Below are 21579 nucleotides of genomic sequence, written 5' to 3'. Positions count from 1 at the left end.
GCAATGTGCTAGGATTCAGCTAAAACCAAGATGCCCACGCCAGCCCTCACAACCAAATGCCCAAGATGACTCCAGGATGCAGAACCCCCCACACAATGCATGTGCTCCCATGTGCAAACTCAAAAATAGTCCCTGTGTCTGTCTTTTCTGTATTTCTGACAGCATCCATTGCTAAATACAGAAACAGAAAACCTCACCTCAGCCTGCATGGTGCGGATTTTGTTCCTGGCTCAATTTGAGACAAACTGGATCAGTGACACGGGTTTTCTTTGCTACTAAACACAAAGGTCTGCCCCTGAGTCAATAAAGAAAACAGGGTCCCAACTTCAAAGAGCTTGACATATAATAACATCATGGATAAGATAAAAATTAAAGTTATTTAAATTTAGTTATTTTTATATAATTTAAAGTTATCTGACTTAAATTTAAGGTTATCTGACATTAGACAGGCAAGACTTTTTTCATATTTCAGAGGCATTCAGTTTTTCTTTAACAAAATGCATAAATGGTTCTATTTTAAGCCCTTTAAAAATGTGTCAGTAAATATCAATTACCTTCAACATAAAATGGGCAGACAGCTATCATTTCTCTCAACATATATCTAACAAATATAAATGGGCAAATGTTTTGAGCACTTAACAAATGAAGATATACAAATGATAAGCACTTGGAAAAGTGTTCAACATCATTAGTCATCAGAGAAATGCAAATTAAACCCACAATGAGATACCACTTCATACTGATAAGAATGGCTAACATTTAAAAGCTCGAAAACACTAAACAGCAAAGACTAAGGGTGTGGAGCAACTGGAATCCTCATATATTACTGGTGGGCGTGAAAATGCTACAATCACTTTAGAAACTGTTTCTTGTAAAGTTATAATATAGCTACTTTATGATTCAGCAATTTCACCCCTAGCCAATGACCTAAAATAAATGAAAACATGTTTCAAAAAAAAAAAAAAAAGGCTTGCAGAAGAATATTTTTGACAACATTATTCATTATAGCCAAAAGCTTTTAACAACCTAGTAGGTGTTAGGTAACAACCTACATGTGAATCAAATAGAAGAATGAATAAAAAATTGTGATCTATCTATATAATAATGCTCCCAGCAATAAGACAATGAATTGCTAATCCACTCAACATAGATAAGTCTCAGAAACAATATGTTAGACAAAGGAAGCCAGTCACAAAGTTTACATCCTCGTGATTTCATGTATATGAAATCCAAGAATAGAAAAAAGTAATCTGAAGGATAGAAATGAGAACAATAGTTGCATATAGGAGTAGAGATTTGACTAGAATTGGGCACAAGGCAACTTTCTGAGGTGGTGAAAATATTTTATGTTGATCAGTGTGTTGGTTACACATTTGTCAAGACTCTTTGAACTGAACCCTTAAGATCTATGCATTTTGCTCTGCAGAAAGTTTTCCTCAATCAGCCGGGCGCAGTGGCTCACACCTGTAATCCCAGCACTTTGGGAGGCCAAGGCAGGCGGATCACGAGGTCAGGAGATTGAGACCATCCTGGCCAATACAGTGAAACCCCGTCTCTAATAAAATACAAAAAATTAGCTGGGCATGGTGGCACATGCCTGTAGTCCCAGCTATCTGGGAGGCTGAGGCAGGAGAATCACTTGAACCCAGGAGGCAGAGGTTGCAGAGAGCCAAGATCACACCACTGCACTCCAGCCTAGCCTGGCGACAAAGTGAGACTCAGTCTCAAAAAAAAAAAAAAAGTTTACCTCAATCTTGAAAAATGACTAAATGACTTATACAAAAAAAAAAAAAAAAAGTTGGCCTATGTGTTTTGTTCTCTGTTGTCTACACAATAAAGCCCAACTGCAGAGCGTGGCATTGAAGGCTTATTGAGATTGGGGAAAAGGCAGTTGGCCTCATAACCCGATCCCCCTACTCTGCCCCCTGTCCCAGGCATATGGAACTTCCCTCCTTACCCACAACATGTTTGCACTGTCTTCTCTCCTGGAATATTTCCCACAACAGCACTTTTCTGATTCACCAATGTGGGCAGCGATCTCCTAATTGCCAAAGCTGCCCTTTTTCGTTCTTACCTGAATGGACTCTGTGGAGTGTTTCCTATTTCTTGAAACACTGTCTCACTCTGGTTTTCATCAATGACTTCCTCCTGTTCTTTCTTTTCTCTGCTTCCTCAGCTGTTTCTTTTCCATCTCTTTCAGCATCTTATTTTTCCTCCTGACCTTTCCTTAGTGATATTTCCAGGGTTTTATCTTCAGGTCTCTCTTCTCCTCACTCTGTAAATTTTCTCTGAATAACTTCATTAACACTATAGATCTGATTACCATTTACATGCTAATGATGAAAAAAATCTATATCTCCAGCCAAGGTCTCTCTCCTGAGACTTATCCTTAGGAGATAGCTCCAAACCTATTTCTCCAACTGCCTACCACACGTCTTCATTTGAATATTACTCAGGACATCATTCTCAGTCTCCACTTTTACAAATCTAACCTCATTCCCTTCATCCCTCCCCCCAGCATCATTCCTCCCCACCGATATACTTCTTCCAGGAATTCCTTATTTAGGGGAATGGCCATCATTGCCAAATTGCCCAAGTCAACAACCTGAGAAGCAATAGACTTCCTACTCTTACTTGATTCTCACATGCAATCACTCCTCAAAGTTATCCATGTGACTTTCTAAATCTCTCGGTGGTCCTTCTCTCTGTGCCCCACTAAGACCTTAGTTTTAGACCCTCCTCATTTCTTGCCAAGATAATAGCAATCACCTTCTACCCCACTCCCAGCTCTATGACATTTAAGCAACGCTTATTGAGTGAATAGTCAGTCATCTCCTACTCCTTTATAAAGACCCAAATTTCAAGGCACCTCTCTAAGAAGCCATTCCTAATGCCCCAGTCATGTAATGCATACTCCATATTGGCACTAGGATGATCTTCCTAAAATTAGATCATTGGCTACCCAGAGCCCTCAGAATCATGGTTGAGTTTCTTAGCATGTCATCCAAGATGCCTCAAGATGGAATGCCTGCCTAATTCTCCATCTTCACACTCCTGACATATATACCTTAATGTTGAAGTCCCTAAAACATGTGTGCTCTCAATTTTCTTTTTTTGTTGTTGTTGTTGTTGTTTTCAAAAGCCTTTCTCTCTGTTGGAAAGTGCTTACCCCTTCTCCACCTGACTTTTACTTTTTTCTTTCAAGACAAAGTTCAAATGTTCTGTCTCCAGAAAGTCATTTCTTAATACCTTTCTCCTGTCACCAACACCCCAGCTAAATTAGGTGACCCTCTTTCAAATTCCCCAAACATCCTGGCATGTCACTAATACAGCAATGGTCACACTGCGTTGTAATTGCAAGCTATTTATCTACCCCCCACTCCTCCCCTCTAAGCAATATGAGGGCTAGGCATGTGGTATGAGGTTTTGTCTGTTATTATACTCATGCCAGTACCTCATCCCAGACATATCACACTTCAGTAACGCTTTATTTTTTATTTTTTATTTTTTTGACTGAGTCTCACTCTGTCACCCAGGCTGGAGTGCAATGGCACAGTCTCAGTTCACTGCAACCTCCGCCTCCAGGGTTCAAGTGATTCTCTTGCCTCATCCTCCCGAGTAGCTGGGATTACAAGTGCCCACCACCACGCCCAGCTAATTTTTGTATTTTTAGTAGAGACCGAGTTTCATCACGTTTGCCAGGCTGGTCTCGAACTCCTGACCTCAGGTGATCCACCCGCCTCAGCCTCCCAAGGTGCTGGGATTATAGGCATAAGCCACCATGCCCGGCCCAGTAACACTTATTTAGTGAATAGCCATTTCCCACTCTTCTATGAAGACCCAAATTTTAAGGCATCTCTCTGTTGTCCAGGCTAGAGGGCAGTAGCACCATCTTGGCTCATTGCAACCTCCATTTCCCGGGTTCAAGCGATTCCCCTGCCTCAGCCTCCTGAGTAGCTGGGAGTACAGGTGTGCACTACCACACCCAGCTAATTTTTGTATTTTTAGTAGAGACGGGGTTTCACCATGTTAGCCAGGGTAGTCTTGAACTCCTGACTTCAAGTGATCTGCCCACCTCAGCCTCCCAAAGTGTTACAGGCGTGAGCCACCGTGCCCGGCCTTCCTCAAACTTTTAATTGTAGTAATAATAAAGGCTATAGTTACCACACTTATTAAAGACCAGACATGGTAATATCTATCTGTATATATTATTGCACTTCACCCTCAAAACAACTCATAAACGAAGTGTTTTTACTTTTCTTATTTTACAGATGAGGAAACTGAAGCTAGGAGAGGTTGAGTTACTTGCCCTGATATCACAGGATGAAAAAAGCAGCAGAGCTGTCTGACTCAAAGGCTGTGCACTTTTCTGCAATATCTCCAAAACATCAAGGAAGAAAAATATACAATTGCCACGTCCAGTGTACTGCCTGTAGAATTTCTGTACTCCCGAAGTCTAGCACATAGTAGGTATTCAGTAAATTATGGTGGTATGAATGGATGGAGGTGTAGTTTCTGCAACTACTTATGTGCCCCTTAAGAACTGGGATTTTGGCCGGGCGCAGTGGCTCACGCCTGTAATCTCAGCACTTTGGGAAGCCGAGGTGGGTGGATCATTTGAGGTCAGGAGTTTGAGACTAGCCTGCCCAACATGGTGAAGCCCTGTCTCTACTAAAAATACAAAAACTTAGCCGGGCATGGTGGCATGTGCCTGTAGTCCCAGCTACTTGGGAGGCTGAGGCAAGAGAATCCCTTGGACCTGGAGGCAGAGGTTGCAGTGAGCTGAGATTGCACCACTGCCCTCCAGCCTCGGTGACAGAGTGAGACTCCATCTCAAAAAAAAAAAAAAACAACACCCCCCCCCCCCCCAAAAAATTGGGATTTTGCTTTAATTCATTTGTATCCTAAATATCAAACATATTACCAAAAGCATGTTAGTTACTCAATAAGTACTTGAAACTGGATGAATGAAAATTCAGTATTTTATAGTGATAGAATTCTAAGTTAATCAGCTGGAAAATTTCTAGTGACATAATTACCCTTGAAACATGAACATTTGCAAGCTGAAATCGTTGTGGCCTGGTTCAACATGAAACAATATGCAGCTTTGATACACAGAGGAGATCCGGCGTGTGAACAGCCAGCTACCCCTCCGCATCCTCATGGAGATGAATAGTTGCATTGGAAGCCATATGTGAATAGGATTTAGAATAGTTTTCTTTCCTCATTCCTTGCAATTTCCCTCCTTCACCCATGGATGAATTAGGGTTGTAACTGTTATTTTAACATCAAAAGCAGGTGTACTATGGATGAGTGTCTGAGTTTTCCTCCCTTTAAAGTAGCAAAGTTTAGTTACTTCAGTCTATCTCACATATCCCTTACACCAGGGGTCCCTAACCCCTGGGCCATTAACCAGTGACCCTCCGTGACCTGTTACCAGGCTGCACGGGAGAAGGTGAGTTGCAGGCGGATGGGCATTACCACCTGAGCTCCGCCTCCTATCAAATCAGCAGCAGCGTTAGAGTCTCATGGGAGCGTGAACCCTAATTGTGAACTGCGCATGCGCGGGATCTAGGCCGTGCACTCCTTATGAGAATCTAATTCCTGACCACCTGAGATGGAACAGTTTCATCCCCACCCTCCCACCGCCACCTTCCTCGCTCCATGGAAAAATTGTCTTCCACGAAACCTGGTTCCTGGTGCCAGAAAGATTGAGGACTGCTGCCTTACACCCAAAGTCAGCCGCATCCTCTGTTTCCTGGGGCAACAAATACGTACAGTTTTTTTTTTTTTGTTTGTTTTGTTTTGTTTTTTTTGAGACGGAGTCTGGCTCTGTCACCCAGGCTGGAGTACAGTGGCGCGATCTCGGCTCATTGCAAGCTTCGTCTCCCGGGTTCATGCCATTCTCCTGCCTCAGCATCCCAAGTAGCTGGGACTACAGGCGCCCACCACCACGCCCGGCTAATTTTTCTATTTTTAGTAGAGACGGGGTTTCACCGTGTTAGCCAGGATGATCTCGATCTCCTGACCTTGTGATCCGCCCACCTCGGCCTCCCAAAGTGCTGAGATTACAGGCGTGAGCCACTGCGCCCGGCCATACGTTCAGTTTTTTAAAAGAGGCCTGTGCTCCGGGCGCGGTGGCTCATGCCTGTAATCCCGGCACTTTGGGAGGCTGAGGCATGTGGATCACCTGAGGTCAGGAGTTCGAGACCAGCCTAACCAATATGATGAAACCCCGTCTCTATTCAAAACACGAAAATTAGCCAGGCATTGTGGCACATGCCTATAATCCCAGCTACTGGGGAGGCTGAGACAGGAGAATCGCTTGAACCCTGGAGGTGGAGGTTACAGTGAGCCTAGATCACGCCACTGCACTCCAGCCTAGGCAACAAGAGCCAAACTCTGTCTCAAAAAAAAAAAAAAAAAAAAAAAGCCTGTGCTTTTGTCATCCTGGATGGGAATATCCAGCAGAGGCCTCAGAGGAGTCATTTTCTGCCCTGAGATCCCTCCTCCACCTCTGGATCCCACAGCTCTGACTACACTGGTTCCAACAAACTTCAAATGTAGAAGTGCTATTGTCTACACCTTATGTTTTAAAACTCACCGTGAGGCATCTAAAAATGGCAATTTTTTTTTATTTCCTTCTGATCTGAAATGGTGCACTTATAGATGCAATTGCTCTGCTGCATCTCTGACTTTAATTCTGCCTCTTCTCACTTTCCCAACTTGAAATGGACACTGCTTCCTTCTTAGTAAGGGTAATGGATAAAGGAGCAAGAATAAAAGGGAAACAGAAAGCCTAAGTCAGGGAAGCTGATCCAGACAAATGTTCTCTCAAATGTCTCCTTCCTTCACGAGTGTTTGCATGGGGCCAGCCATGATGGCTCTTACCTGTAATCCCAGCACTGTGAGGCAGAAGCAGGAAAATCATTTGAGGCCAGGAATTCGAGACCAGCCTGGGCAACATAGGGAGACCCTGTCTCTACCAAAAGAAAAAGAAAAAAAAAGGCTGGGTGTGGTGGTATGTGCCTGTAGTCCCAGCTACTTGGGAGCCTGAGGCAAAAGGATCACTTGAGCCCCGGAGACTGAGGCTGCAGTGAGCTGCGATTACACCACTGCATTCCAGCCTGGGTAACAGAGTGAGACCCTGTCTCTACAAAAAAGAAAAAAAGTGTTTGCACAGACTCACTGTTTGGGATTTTCAAGGCACACGCTGCAGGTGCTTGACAGTCTTTTGTATTACCATGAGGGAAGCAATGGGCAAGGACGCTATGGCACTGTGAGGGCTATAGGACTACATAATGAATGATGACAATGTTGACATGAGAGAGGTACACAGAGCTCCAACCCCACTGAAAAGATGCTTCTTAAATGCACAAATCTTGCATGCATTCATGGTCCAGAATGCACAAGCAGTTGCATAACCAAAAACTATCATCTGTTCAGAAGCTGACATTTCTCTGGACAGAAGATGGTGCTGTTGTCAGTGCAGTGTGCTTTTTCCATCCTTTCAAGTAAATGTTCATAGTTGCAAAGTGGAAAACAAGTATAAAAAGAAAGAAAATAGCAATTACATAGCAAGACTTCAGCTATAGCTTTCAGCTGTTTACCTCTAAGGCTCTAAGGAAGGGAAGGAGATTCTTGACAGGCTCTGTCTGAAATTTTTGCCTTGTAATGTTCCCCCCTGAAAACCCTCAGAGAACCTCCATGGAAAAATGCAGCCGCAGAATCATTAACACGTTTATGGTAAGCGCGATATCTAGAAAACTCAAATTCCCAGTGGAGATCTGTGGCAGACACCATTCATTATTAACCCCACAACCATCCTCCCTTCTCCCTCGCTGTCAAACCCTCATCTTGCTCAGGATGGCAACATACTGACCCTTGGCCAATGGCTCATGTTTAGGCAGCAAACAGGACAGGCCTGTTCCCTGCTTGTCCAACCATCATGACAAGTCAGGCAATGGATGCTGCTGGCTGTGTCCTAGTCTTGGACAATGAGACATAAGCAGCAGTCTGCTAGGGATGTGTCTGGGAAAGCTTTTGCTTCTGATAAAAGGAAAGAAACCATCGCTACCACAATTCTCCTCTGTTCCTTCCTGCCTGATCATAGAGTGCTCTCTGGACCTATAGCAGCCAGCTTGAACCCATGAGAGAACAAGCACAAGATGACAAATGCCACACACAAAGTGGCATGGGAGAAAACGCAGAAGGAACCAGGGTTGCTTGAAGCCATTCAACCAATGCTAGCAAATGTCTATTTCTTGACAGTTTATAACATGAGAAAAATAAGTACCTGTTTGTTCAAGCTTCTCTTGAGTTTTCTATATTTCTATCTGGTACAGGACGCCCACCCGGTTGCTTATCGTTTAGTACTGCTAACTCCATTAGTTTTGACCACCTCACTCTTTCCAGGGTTAGAGGCCTCCTCCTGAATGATCACCACCATCATTTCTGCCTTCACTGTTGTGAACTGACATTCACTGTTGCCCAGACTTGATCATCCTGGTTAGACCTATAAAGAAACAGAAAGCAACAAGCAGAATCACCAGAAATCTTTAATCACTGGAAGACACATTTTCATACTGAATGCCTGGGCCTCACCCCAGGCCAGTTCATCTAGAAACTCTGAATACAGGGCACAATCATCTGTATTTTTTTTTAAGGTTCCACAGGTGGATTGAGAACTGCTGGTCTTACTCATACGTTCCCCACTCACATGGCAGATATGCATAGCAAACTGCCAAGGAAAAGAAGGAAAATAGTTAAGTATTGAGATAAGCCATCCTTTCAACAGTCAGCGATTCATTCCATTATACATAGATACTGTCTCACCTTGGCTTGGTCAGCCTTGCTCTTTGACTGATGGGCATAAAGAGAAGCATTAACTACTTAGAGGTTCACTGGACTAACCAAAGGGAGGAAAGGGTGGCCTGCCCACTCTCACGGTGTCTCCAAGACCATGCTCATATCATACTGACTGCTTCTGTGTGTGTCACCTGAGACTCCAGTAAAACTGCTACGAACAACTGGAGTCACCAAATTTTCCAGCAGTTTATCTTTTAAACACAATCTAAAAGCATTTTTAAAAGAAAAAAAAAAGTTCTTACTCTTGCTACTAACTACTTATTTCCTTTTTGTTTGTTTGTTGTTGTTGCTGTTGTTCTTTTCTGCAAACAAACAAACAAAAAAGCCTCTGCTTAAGTGGGTGGTGCTGTTTCAATACCTGTAAGGTAATCCATGGAGGCTCCTTCCAGTCCTGGGTCTGGCTTCTTTAGTCTTTAGTCAAATCCATAAGGGCTTGGCAGGCAGAGAGTGCAGGATTAAGCCTGCCTGTCCAGCCTGCTTCTGAGGCAAAATCAGAATTCTCAGGCTCTCTGCCACTGTCAGAATCGCTCCCTGTGCTGCTTCTGACACAGGAAAGAGATGGCAATAGATTCAGTCACACAAGGATTCCTATTAAATGATGAATTGTGATGCCATAGAAGGTAGCACCTCACTGCAGGGAGAAGTCAAAACCCAGGGAGTTCTTGCCAGTGTGAGCACGCCAGAGGGGCCTTTAATAGCTGCATTTGCAATAAAGAAGGAGGTGAAATCCATTACCGGCTGTCTTTATTTTGCTAGCCCACTGATAAGCGATTGAAGTCTAGAGAAAGCTCTTCCAAACACATTTTACCTGCTCTATTTAGCCGGAGACTTGGACATACCAGGCCAATCAAATCATCACCAATAACAGGAGCTACAGAGGTACTAATAGCTTTTCCTGGAATACTGGGAATTCCCTCTCCCTACTTTGTAAGCAGGTATCCTTAAGAGAGGGTCTGGCAGAGAGATTTAAATGTTTGTACCAGGTCTCAGAGCCAGAGGGCATTGACTGCCTATTAAGTAGATGTTGCTGATTCCTCAGGAGGGTGTGACAGGTTCTTTAGGTGAGCTACTGAAACAGTTTTCAGGTTTCATGCTTGAGGTAGTGTATGGGTTTTGGGGTTATTTTTCTACTTACGGCAAAAGTGGCTTACACCTCACTAAACAGATGCTATTGGCATCAGACACCTCTGCAAGGCAGTTTGCAGGCTTTGTCCTAGTTCTCCTGCAGTGTGGCATCTATGTTTTCTTCCCACTTAAACATGTTGTCTGCTGGGTTCTTTCTTTGTAAATGAGGATGTTTTAGGATGACAGTAACACTATACTGGTGAACTCTAAGTAAGACAGATTGCCCTCTGTAGCGTGGGTGGGCCTCATGCAATCAGTTGAAAATGTGAATAGAACAGAAAGATCAGCCTCCCGAGCAAAGGGTAATTCCACCAATAGATGGCCTTTGAACTTCATCTGCACCATCAGCTCTCCTGGGTCTCCAGGCTGCCAGCCAATAGTGCACATTTGGACTTGCCAGCCTCCATAATCACATGAGCCAATTCCTTATAATAAATCTCTTTCTATATATGTATACATCTCATTGGTTCTGTTTCTCTGAAGAATTCTACTACACAAGAGTTCCCAAACTCTTAAGTTCTTCTGAAAACATTGTTTATCAAATGCCGTAAAGTGAAAAGGAAAAGACATCTTTGCTGAAAGTGTTGAGATGTTCAGTTTAAAGATTGATATACTTTTTTATTTATATATATACTTATTATTGTTGTTATTATTATTAGTATTATTATTATTTTGAGACAGAGTTTCACTCTTGTTGGCCAGGGTGGAGTGCAATAGCGCAATCTTGGCTCACCGCAACCTCCACCTCCCGGGTTTCAAACGATTCTCCTGCCTCAGCCTCCTAAGTAGCTGGGATTACAGGCATGCGCCACCACACCCACCTAGTTTTTTTTGTATTTTTAGTAGAGATGGGGTTTCTCCATGTTGGTCAGGCTGGTCTTGAACTCCCAACCTCAGGTGATCTGCCTATCTCGGCCACCCAAAGTGCTGGGATTACAGGCATGAGCCATCTCGCCTGGCCAGATTGATGTGTTTTTAAGCTGGCTTTGAGATGGAGTCTCGCTCTGTTGACCAGGCTGGAGTGCAGTGGCGCAATCTCGGCTCACTGCAGCCTCTGGCTCCTGGGTTCAAGCAGGTAATCTCATATCTTTCTAATGATGAGTGGTTCTATTTTTTAAGTTCTGTGTTGCTCCCATCAGCTAATAAATACTTCAATGTTTCTGAGTCTGTAGGAAATAGGTGCTATTTAACTAACTTTTCTCAATCTAGCAGTCAATTAGTCAAGGTGGATTTCTGCCTCTGTCTGCTGTATACTCCCTGTGCATTTCTTTTTGAGACGGAGTCTTGCTCTGTCGCCTAGGCTGGAGTGCAGTGGCCGGATCTCAGCTCACTGCAAGCTCCGCCTCCCGGGTTCACGCCATTCTCCTGTCTCAGCCTCCGGAGTAGCTGGGACTACAGGCGCCCGCCACCTCGCCCGGCTAGTTTTTTGTATTTTTAGTAGAGACGGGGTTTCACCGTGTTAGCCAGGATGGTCTTGATCTCCTGACCTCATGATCCACCCGTCTCGGCCTCCCAAAGTGCTGGGATTACAGGCTTGAGCCACCGCGCCCGGCCCTCCCTGTGCATTTCACAGAAGCCCCTGTGACAGGGCAGGTTTGTCTTCCTCCCCCTTTCCCTGTGCCAGCACCTACCCAGGCTCAGGGAAAAGAAGGGAGCTTGTCATGTGAGCCAGGCATGGGAAGGAGACAGCCAGCTGTGTAGCATAAGGCCATAAAGGAGATATACCAGCAGGAGGTAGGTTTTTTCAGTGTGAAAGGATTAATTGTTTTTCAGTTACTTTACCCAGAGACTAAACCTTGGAAGAATCCTCTTCCTGTTTCCCTCCTCCATCTTCAAAGTTGAAGACCTCCTCCCCACTCCTTTACACACACACACACACACACACACACACACACACACACACAGAGAGAGAGAGAGAGAGAGAGAGAGAGAGAGAGCATCCCACTCCTTATCTGGCAGCAGATAAGAACATAAAAAGCCTGAGCATCTTAGCAGCAGGAGACCTGAAACTAGACCAAGAAGACTTTAGGGGTAGGTGGAGTGAGGGAGGGGGTCTGTGTAAGCAAAAGTGTTAAAGGACAAAGAAACAGTGAGAGAATGATAATAGTCAGTTATTGCAAAATGTACTGCCCCACTGTCCCCACCCAATTCCTTTTGCTAGGAGGAGCAAAGTGCTGGGTTTGGCTGCAAAGGAAGTAGAAGAAATAGTCCTTGATCTTATTTGCATTCAGTTTGAAAATCTGGGTATCAGTACACTAGCACCAAATCTAGTCTTCTTTGGGCAATTTCTTTTCATAGCTAGAGATGACATTACGAAAAATATTAATGTCTGTATGAATGAGCAGGGCTGTGCAGTTTAGCACTCGTCCACAGTTCTCTATAAATACTGATGCCCACCAGTTGGGAACTATAGTGGTGGGTTTGTTTGCTTGTTTGTTTTGAGATGGAGTTTTGCTCTTATTGCCCAGGCTGGAGTACAATGGTACAATCTCGGCTCACCGCAACCTCCGCCTCCCGGGTTCAAGCGATTCTCCTGTCTCACCCTCCTGAGTAGCTGGAATTACAGGCATGCACCACCGTGCCTGACTAATTTTGTATTTTTAATAGAGACAGGGTTTCTTCGTGTTGGTCAGGCTGGTCTCGAACTCCTGACCTCAGGCAATCCACCTGCCTCAGCTTCCCTAAGTGCTGGGATTACAGACGTGAGCCACCACGCCTGGCCACTGGTGGTTTTTGAAGAGTGTGTTGCAGCTAATAACTTTGCCCCTTTTTTTTGTGCCAGGGACCGTCCAATGGCTGTACTCAAATGAATTTACTTTGCCTAGGTTCTTAGCACTTGCCATGCCCCTGAAGATGGAAAACAGTGTCAAGATCAGTAAGAACAATGTGAGATCCAGCAGATATTGGCATGCCTGTGGTGCCCCAGGCACTGTATTAGGGCAGTCACTATCCCAGGCCTCCCCAGGGAGCTTACAGTCTAGTTTATCTTTGTCTGTTTGGCTGCTAGAAGACACTATGATAGACTGGGTCACTTATAAACAACAGAAATTTATTTTCCACAGTTCTGGAGGCTAGGAAATCCTAGATCAGAAAAGTGACACATTTGGTGTCTGGTGAGGGCCCTCTTCTAGGTTGCAGAGGGCTAACTTTTCAGTGTATTCTCACATAGCAGAAGGAGCAAGGCAGCTCTCTGGGTTTTTTTAAATAAGGGCACTAATCCCACTTATGAGGGCTCTGCTCTCATGACCTGATTACCTCCCGAAGGCCGTACTTTCTGATATCATCACCTTGAGGGTTAAGATTTTGACATGTGAATGTGAGGGGACACAACATTCAGTCTGTAGAATAGTACAAATAATTCTATGGAAAATTAGTAATTTTATTTATCTATTTATTTATTTATTTGAGATACAGCAAGACTCTGTTGCCCAGGCTGGAGGGCAGTGGAGCAATCTCGGTTCACTGCAACCTCCACCTCCAGGGTTCAAGCAATTCTCCTGCATCAGCCTCCCAAATAACTGGGATTACAGGCACCTGTCACTACGCCTGGTTAATTTTTGTATTTTTAGTAGAAACGGGGTTTCACCATATTGGCCAGGCTGGTCTCGAACTCCTGACCTCAGGTGATCTGCCCACCTCAGCCTCCCAAAGTCTTGGGATTATAGGCATGAGCCACCATGCCAGCCAAATTAATGATTTTATAACAACCACTATGCAAAAGAAGCAGAGAACATGCTGAGAGCCTATGATCAGATGTTTCACCCCAGTCTGTGCAGTATGACTGGCTTCTCTGATCAATGATATTGTCAGAGGTGTTTGAACCAGAGCAACTCCATCTTGAGTAGGGGCTGGGTAAAATGAGGCTGAGACCTACTGGACTGTGTTCCCAGATGGTTAAGGCACTCTAAGTCACAGGGTGAGATAGGAGGTCAGCACAAGATACAGGCAATGAAGACCTTGCTGATAAAACAGGTTGCAGTAAAGAAGCTGGCCCAAACCAAGAGGGTGACGAGAGTGACCTCTGGTCGTCCTCACTAATACACTCCCACCAATGCCATGACAGTTTACAAATGCCATGGCAATGTCAGGAAGTTACCCCATATGGTCTAAAAAGGGGAGGCATGAATAATCCATCCCTTGTCTAGCATATGATCAAGAAATAGCCATAAAAATGGGCAACTAGCAACCCTCAAGGCTGTTCTGTCTACAGAGTAGCCGTTTTTTATTCCTTCCCTTTTCTAATAAACGTGCTTTCACTTTATGGACGTGCCCTGAATTCTTTCTTGTGCGAAATCCAAGAACCCTCTCTTGGGGTCTGGATCGGGAACTCTTTCCTGTAATAGTATGTCAGCTGATACCTATGGAAAGAGGGAGTCAACTAGACTAGAATTGGGTAAACAGCCTCCCCCATCCCCAGGGGAAACTATGTGGAAACCCCAAGACAGCGGGGAGCAGGGAAGAAGGTGAGTGGGGAAGCCAAATGAATGGAGTTGACAGAGGAGGCAGGACAGGTGGGCACCCCAGGCCAGGTAGGACAATCAGCCATGAATATCAGACTCATTCTAGGTGGGAAGTGACCGTAGGGTTGTTTGAGGGGAAGAGGGGAATGGTGACTGATTTGATTTGCATGTTCGAAAGTATAACCATTAGGTTGAAAGAACAGGATCCCAAATGTATAGCAGAAATCATTCCCCAACTGCTTGATTCAACATTCCCAGGTTTTTCCTTCTTTTCTTCTTAAAAAAAAAAAAAAACTTGGTAAAATATACATAACTTAAAATTTACCATCTTAACCATGTTTAAGGGAACAGGTCAGTGGCATTAAGTACATTCGTATTGTTGTGCAACCATCTTGCAGAATTGAAACTCTCTGCCTATTAAAAACTAACTCCTGATTCCCCACTTCCCCAGCCCTTGGTGACCACTTTCTCTCTCCTCTAGGAGTATGACTCCCCTAGGTACTTCATTTTAGTAGAATCACAGAGTACTTGCCCTTTGTGACTGGCTTATTTCACTTAATATAATGTCCTCAAAATTCATCCATGTTGTAGCATGCGTCCGAACTCCCTTTCTCCCTAAGGATGAATGATATTTCCTGTATGTGTGCAGTGTTTTGTGTATCCATTCATCCATCAGTGAACTGTTGCACTGCTTCCACCTTTTGACTGTTATGAATAAGGCTGCTATGGACATGGGTGTACAGATGGTCAAGGCCCTGCTTGCAATTATTTTGTAAATATACCCTCAAAGCCTTTTTCTTGAATCCTAATTCTGGAAATTACACTATAGCAAACACTATGGGGGTTTAGAAACCTGAATATGACACCCCAAAGAGACAGGAAAATGCCCCCCACCCTCTCTCTGCAGCTTTCAGTGGAGTAAATAAGTAAGTGGTGACTGATGAGATTAAAAAGACAGAACTAGTTAACAGGACTGGGTAAGACGTTTCGGTCAAGTCAATAAAAGATGAAGAACTACTGGAGGGCTTTTGTTTGCTTGCTTGCTTGGTAAATTGGTTGGTCAGTTGGTTGTCTGATTTGTCAAAAAATCAAATTAACTTAAACACAGACAGAAGCACCTGAACAAAATTAGGCTACAGAAAAATCCCACCAGAGTCCATATGTAGGATGAATTGGAGAAGGCGGGGGAAACTGGAGACAGAGGACCTGGAGAGGAGGCTGTGGCAATAGCCCAGACAAGAAATCAGGGTCTTAAATGACACCATATCAGTGGCCATGGAAAGAAAGGACTCTTTCTTTGAGGTTAGTGCCCGTTTGCGATTGGTTGACCCTGATTTCAGGAAGATCTGGTCTCTGAGCCCACAATGTGCCTCTACCTTCTGGACTGTCAGTCTCTGTCAGAGGTAGAACATTTCTTCCCCTAGGGAGTCCTTCCATTAAGAAACATCTCCATCTGCTTCAGCTCCTGCTTCCTTGTGACCAAATGCAATCTGCCCAGGAGAGCTCTGCATCACACACCAGCGGTCTCAGGGCTGTTTGCAGCAGCAGCTTTGAAGGACAGCTTCTCCGAGCAGGAACTCCCACTGGGCAACCCAAGAAGCCTCTAGGCGACTCAGTCCCTTTAGCTATTTTTAGTGTGCCTTTTACATTCAGAAACAGGAAGCATTCGGTACAAACTCATTTTTTTCTGCTTCCCTCAGGCAGAAAATTTCAATCTTAAACCTTTATGCTAAATGACATAATGTTTGAGAATTTAGCTTACTTTCTTTCCTCATTGTTACCGCACTATTCAAATACGCAAAGAGCTCTGAATCTTACAGTTCTAGCTGAAGCAGCAGTCAAATTGCAATGAACGAGGTCTCTGACTGTATTAAGACCATGATGTCAAGCTGGGGTGGGGTGGGGACAGTGTGCAAAACTATGCAGTCATTGAGGGACACAAACTTTAACCTCCACCCCCACCCCAAACACACTACAAAAAGTAATGCCTTAAGCTTGAACGTGAACACAGTGCAAGAGGTCCTCAGATGCAGGGTTTGTCCTGAAAGACCCATCCTTCCTTCCTTCCTTCCTCCCTCCCTCCTTCCCTCCCTCCCTCCCTCTTTCCCTCCCTCCCTTCCTTCCTTCCTTCCTTTCTTTGCTCTCTCTCTCTTTTTTCTTTTTTTTGAGATGGAGTCTCAGTCTGTCACCCAGGCTAGAGTGCAGTGGCGTGATCTCAGCTCACTGAAACCTCCGCCTCCTGGGTTCCAGCGAGTCTTCTGCCTCAGTCTCCTGAGTAGCTGGGACTTCAGGCACCCGCTACCACGCCTGGCTAATTTTTGTATTTTTTTAAGTAGAGGCAGGGTTTCACCATATTGGCCAGGTTGGTCTTGAACTCCTGACCTCAGGTGATCCACCAGCCTAGGCCTCCCAAAGTGCTGGGATTACAGGTGTGAGCCACCACACCCGCCCAAAAGATTTTATTTTTTTAAGAGCATTCTTTCTGAATAGGATATAACTAGCTTTAAAAAAATTCTACTTTAACATCTTATTTGCTTGGTACTATTAAGAATTCTAAAAGAAATTGAGCCATGTGACAGTAGAAACATTAATGTTTCATGTTTCATTTACTTTTTTTTTGAGACATGCTGGAGTGCAGTGGCATGATCATAGCTCACTGCAGCCTCGATCTCCTGGGCTCAAGCCATCCACCCACCTCAGCCTCCCTATTAGCTGGGACTACAAGCATATGCCATCATGTCCAGCTAATTTTTTTTTTTATTTTTTATAGATCTGAGGTTTCTCCATGTTGCCCAGGCTTGTCTCAAACTCCTGGACTCAAGCAATTGACTGGCCTCGGCCTCCCAATCATTTACTTTTTCTTATTTGCAGTACCCACTGCAAAAAGTCAGACTACTAACAAACATCTATAATTGGCTCATCTCTGAAGTACTGGAAAAACATCCAGAAGAATAGGACATGAAGCTGACAACACGCTTAATGAGGAATATGACATAAACTTATATCCCCTTGCCCAGTTTTTTACTTTGAAATTTGTCAAACATATGGAAGAGTTCAATGAATGGTACACCATTCAAGGACACCACACTTCACCTAGATTCACTAGTTGTTTATAGTGTACCAATTTTCCTTCTCTTTTTCCCTCTTTCCTCCTATATATGTGATGTATGTGTGAGTATGTACAGATGCACACACATTTGTATTCATATATGCCGAACCATTTGAAAGCAAATTGTAAGCATGACACTTCACCTTGTCACACAAACAGCCTTGTTGCTAACACAAAGCCTGTTGGTGGATTCTCTTCACACGGACGCGTGTGACACACCTTAAGTGCTTTAGCATGTACTCCTAAGAGCAAAAACATTGTCTTTTATAATCCCAATGCCATTATCACACTCAGGAAGCCTCACATTGGTATTTTAAAGGATACTTTTTCAAAAAAAGGTAAAATTATGACTTGTACAGATACTAAAAAAAAGTTAAAGATTTATTCAATTCATTATTAATGGGGAAACTACAAGAGGCTACAGCCAGTTCAAAAGAGAATCCAAAAAAGACATGCATTTATCGATAAGGATACTGAAAGGAATAAGCAAACTGAGGCAAAACTGGCTGCTTCACTTCTGTAGGCAAAGATTGTTTTGCATTGTTATCCATTATGTCCAACTTACTGAGTTGTAAAATAGCTCAAAGGCCACGAAAGGTGCAGAGCCCCTATAGGATCAAAATTAGATAACCCTGAAGAGTGGGTGGGCTCTAGACCTTTTCCTATAAAGGGCTAGATAGTAAATGTTTTCGGTTTTGCAAGCCATATGGTTTTTGTACAGATATTCAACTGCCATTGAACATGCAAGTAATCTTACACAAAATGTGAAGGGTGAATGTGGCTGTGTGCCAATAAACTTTATTTACAAACACAGGTGGCTAACTGGATCTGGCTCACTGGCTGTAGTTTGCCAACTCTGCTCTAAACAATGCATAATTTTCCATTGAAGCATACATTTTACCCTACAGATACAACAATAAGATGTTGTTACGGGCTGAACTGTGGCTTCCCAAAATTCCTTTGTTAAAGTCCTAACCCCCACTACCTCTGAATGTAACTGTAGTTGGACATGGGGACATTAAAAGGGTGATTAAGGTAAAATGAGGTTGTGTTGGTGGGTCCTAACCCAATATGACTGATGTCTTTATAAGAAGAGAAAATTAGGACTGGGCACAGTGGCTCATTCCTGTAATCTCAGCACTTTGGGAGGCTGAGGCAGAAGGATCTCTCGAGCTCAGGAGTTCAAGACCAGCCTGGGCAACATAGTGAGACCTCCATCTTAAAAAGAAGAAGAAGGGGAAGAAAAGGAAGGAGGAGGAGGAGCAGAAGAAATGAAAAAAAAAAGAGAAGGCAACTAGGACACGGATTGGCACAGAGGGAAGACCATGTGGTGAAACAGAGAGAAGATGACCATCTATAAGCCAAGGAGAGGGGCCTCGGAAGAAACACACCCTGCCAACACATTGGTCTTGGACCTTCAGCCTCCACAACTGTGAGGCAATATAATAGCCCTAGCAAACGAATACAGATGTTTTCCAGTTTTAAAAAGATAGCTACATAATCATGGGTCAAGGGAACAGGACGCTACTTTTCCTTAAAATTGTTTTATTAAATGCAATATTTGCAACATACACTTCAAAAGTGGGGATAGGAGGAAGGTTTTGATGTCAAACAAGTTTAGACACTATAGCAAACTGTAGTTCCTTCTTAGAAATCCACTACATTCTCAGTATGCGTAATGCTCCTGAGATATCCTGCAATCATGTCTGTTCAACCTTTGCGTAACCCTGACTTTCCCAAACTTTGAATGCCTTTTCAAAAAGAGATACAATTCTGATTAATAAAACCATCATTCTTGGAACACACTTTGGAAACACTAGCATGAACAAATTATGAGGCAAATATTCTAAGGATATAAAGATGTCTGTGGACTGACCCTTGAGAACTGTGGGATTCAGAAGGCTGGAAGGGAATACACACGTTCCAGGTAGAGGCAAAGGGAAGACTCCTGTGGCCCGTCATGTGGGGTCATGATGTGGAAAGCAAGGCACAGAGGGGCCAGGCTGCCCAGAGCTGAGTGCTCACATTGCTGTGTGATAGGAAGGCTGGTCCTGAAGGAAGGATCAGTGCCCCCTTGTCAAAGAGAACCTGAGGCTTTCAGTGTCCAGTTGTAGGATAAGGAGTGGAATTTGGAACATCTGGCCCTTGGTGTCCTCCTGGTGATCACTTCCAACAGAACTTAAACGCCCACAATGGGTTCCTTCTATGAAGTCTCTGTCAATTCATCCGGGTGAAAGCCCGGATGGTGCGCCCAATGTCAGCCCGAAGCCACCAGATGGCGCGCGGAACCCGCAATGCACGTACGCCAGCCCTGCGTTTGTCCCCGCACTGGCCCTAGGCCTTGGGAAATGTGTCTTTTCCCTGCCTTTTTACACTTTAGGAAGCTCATCTTTAGAGATGCATGTGAAACACCCCCCCAGCCCCCGCACAGCTGTGCTCCTCCTGCCCTTCCCCTCCTGGGACACATGGGCAGCCTTTCCCCGGTCTGAAGAGTTTCCAAGCCGAGGAGTCTCTTGCACGTTTGTTCTACTGGAACTCGAAGCCGGAAGCACTGAGCTTCCATTTTGTAACCCACAATCCTGGTGAAGTACAATCGTTAGGGAAAAAACATCTCAAGGACTGTGTGTTAGGGCAACCTCGTTTCTGGCGTGAAAACAAGCCCTGCAAACGCTCTGTTAACTCTGGTGTTCTGACTGCAAACACAGGGGGATGTAAGATTTTTACGTAATCCCAAACCTCAGCCCTGAAGAGTTAATGATGTTCCTCATGCCACTGGGGCACGAAAGAAAGACTTGCGTGTTCGGGTGGTTATGGCTTGCCCAGAGCGGTGGAACGAGCCATAAGGCTGAAGGCCAAGGGATTCGGGCCACCCATGCAGTGAAATAATCCCCCAGAAATGCGGAGCCGGGAGTGGAAATGAAAGTAAAGAGAAGAGTCATTCCAGGGCATTGGCTAAACCTGACTAAACCTGACTGATCATCAAGCCTAAAGTTTGCTCGACTCCCGAAACTGCAAATCTCAGATTTGGGATGTACTGCATAGATACCAGGAAATGACAGAAGTCAAGCAGTTGGAACACTGTTCTTGTCCAACTCTGGGTCTTAAGCTCTGTTCTCATTTTCAGTTCCAAAAGCAATGAATAATTAATAAGATAGTTTTTGAATGGAAAGCACATTTCAATGGATGGGTGATGCTTTCCGAAAGGCCTCTGACAGTTACTGTTTATTTCCCTCTTTCTTTCTCTTTTTGAAATAAAACCGTGGAAGTGAAGACTGAAGCAATATTCAAATATACGACATCCCACATGTTTGACCCACCAGAAACTTGCACCAGTAATGAAAAGCAGGATCTAATATTTATCTTGTCACCTACTGTATGCCTCACACTCTGTTCCATGTTTTTATGGAAGTAATGTCTTATTTAATCCTCACAGTCATGGCTCCATAGTTGGCACTGGCCCAGGTTTTTAGATGAGGACCCTAGGCTCCTATAAGGTTAAGCAGCTCACCCAAAGTCACACAACTAGTAAATTTGAGAGTAAGGAATTGGAACTCGGTATATCTGACTTCAAAGCCTCAGTTCCTCTTCCTTTGCCCATGCATTTCACAGACTCATGGGACCTCATGGAGTTAGAAGGGATCTGGGAGGGCATTTGGATGAATGCTCTAAATAATACATGAATCTCTTTTCCAGCATTCTCTGTAAGCTGAAAGCTAAACAAGTGTGAATGTGCCTGAAATCAAAAGCTGAAGCCGAAAAAGAAGTCAGAGCAAGACTTCAGAATTCAGATAGAGGGACTAAAATACATGTAATAGATTTTGGTCCTATTTTCTCTAAAAGTGGGACAGATGTATATATTTAAGTCTGTGAGAGGACCAACAGTGCACCTAAGGAATGAGTCCAGACTGTTGTTCTCTTAGCCCAGCTCAAAGGGGAACAGTTGAAGAAAAATGACTAGGAAAAGGCGGCACGTGTTGGTATGGATGGGATGTCTGTGATATCCTGAAGATATGTGCA

The 21579-nt window shown here is 44.0% G+C and overlaps 1 long non-coding RNA gene across 1 annotated transcript; it reads right to left on the bottom strand.

Moving 5' to 3' along the window:
* Nucleotides 1-8410: 8410 nt before the first annotated feature.
* LOC117074504 lies at nt 8411-19644 on the bottom strand. The gene is made up of 3 exons (XR_004433603.1): nt 19439-19644; nt 9227-9410; nt 8411-8515 (listed from the first exon to the last, which is right to left on the bottom strand). It is a non-coding gene; the product is annotated as an uncharacterized LOC117074504 (long non-coding RNA).
* Between the last annotated feature and the right edge of the window lie 1935 nt (nt 19645-21579).

Source organism: Trachypithecus francoisi, unplaced genomic scaffold (assembly GCF_009764315.1).
Source record: "Trachypithecus francoisi isolate TF-2019V2 unplaced genomic scaffold, Tfra_2.0 Lachesis_group5, whole genome shotgun sequence".
NCBI lineage: Eukaryota > Metazoa > Chordata > Mammalia > Primates > Cercopithecidae > Trachypithecus > Trachypithecus francoisi.
The sequence above is the reverse complement of the archived record's forward strand: the minus strand, read 5'-3'. Positions and strand labels throughout refer to the sequence as shown.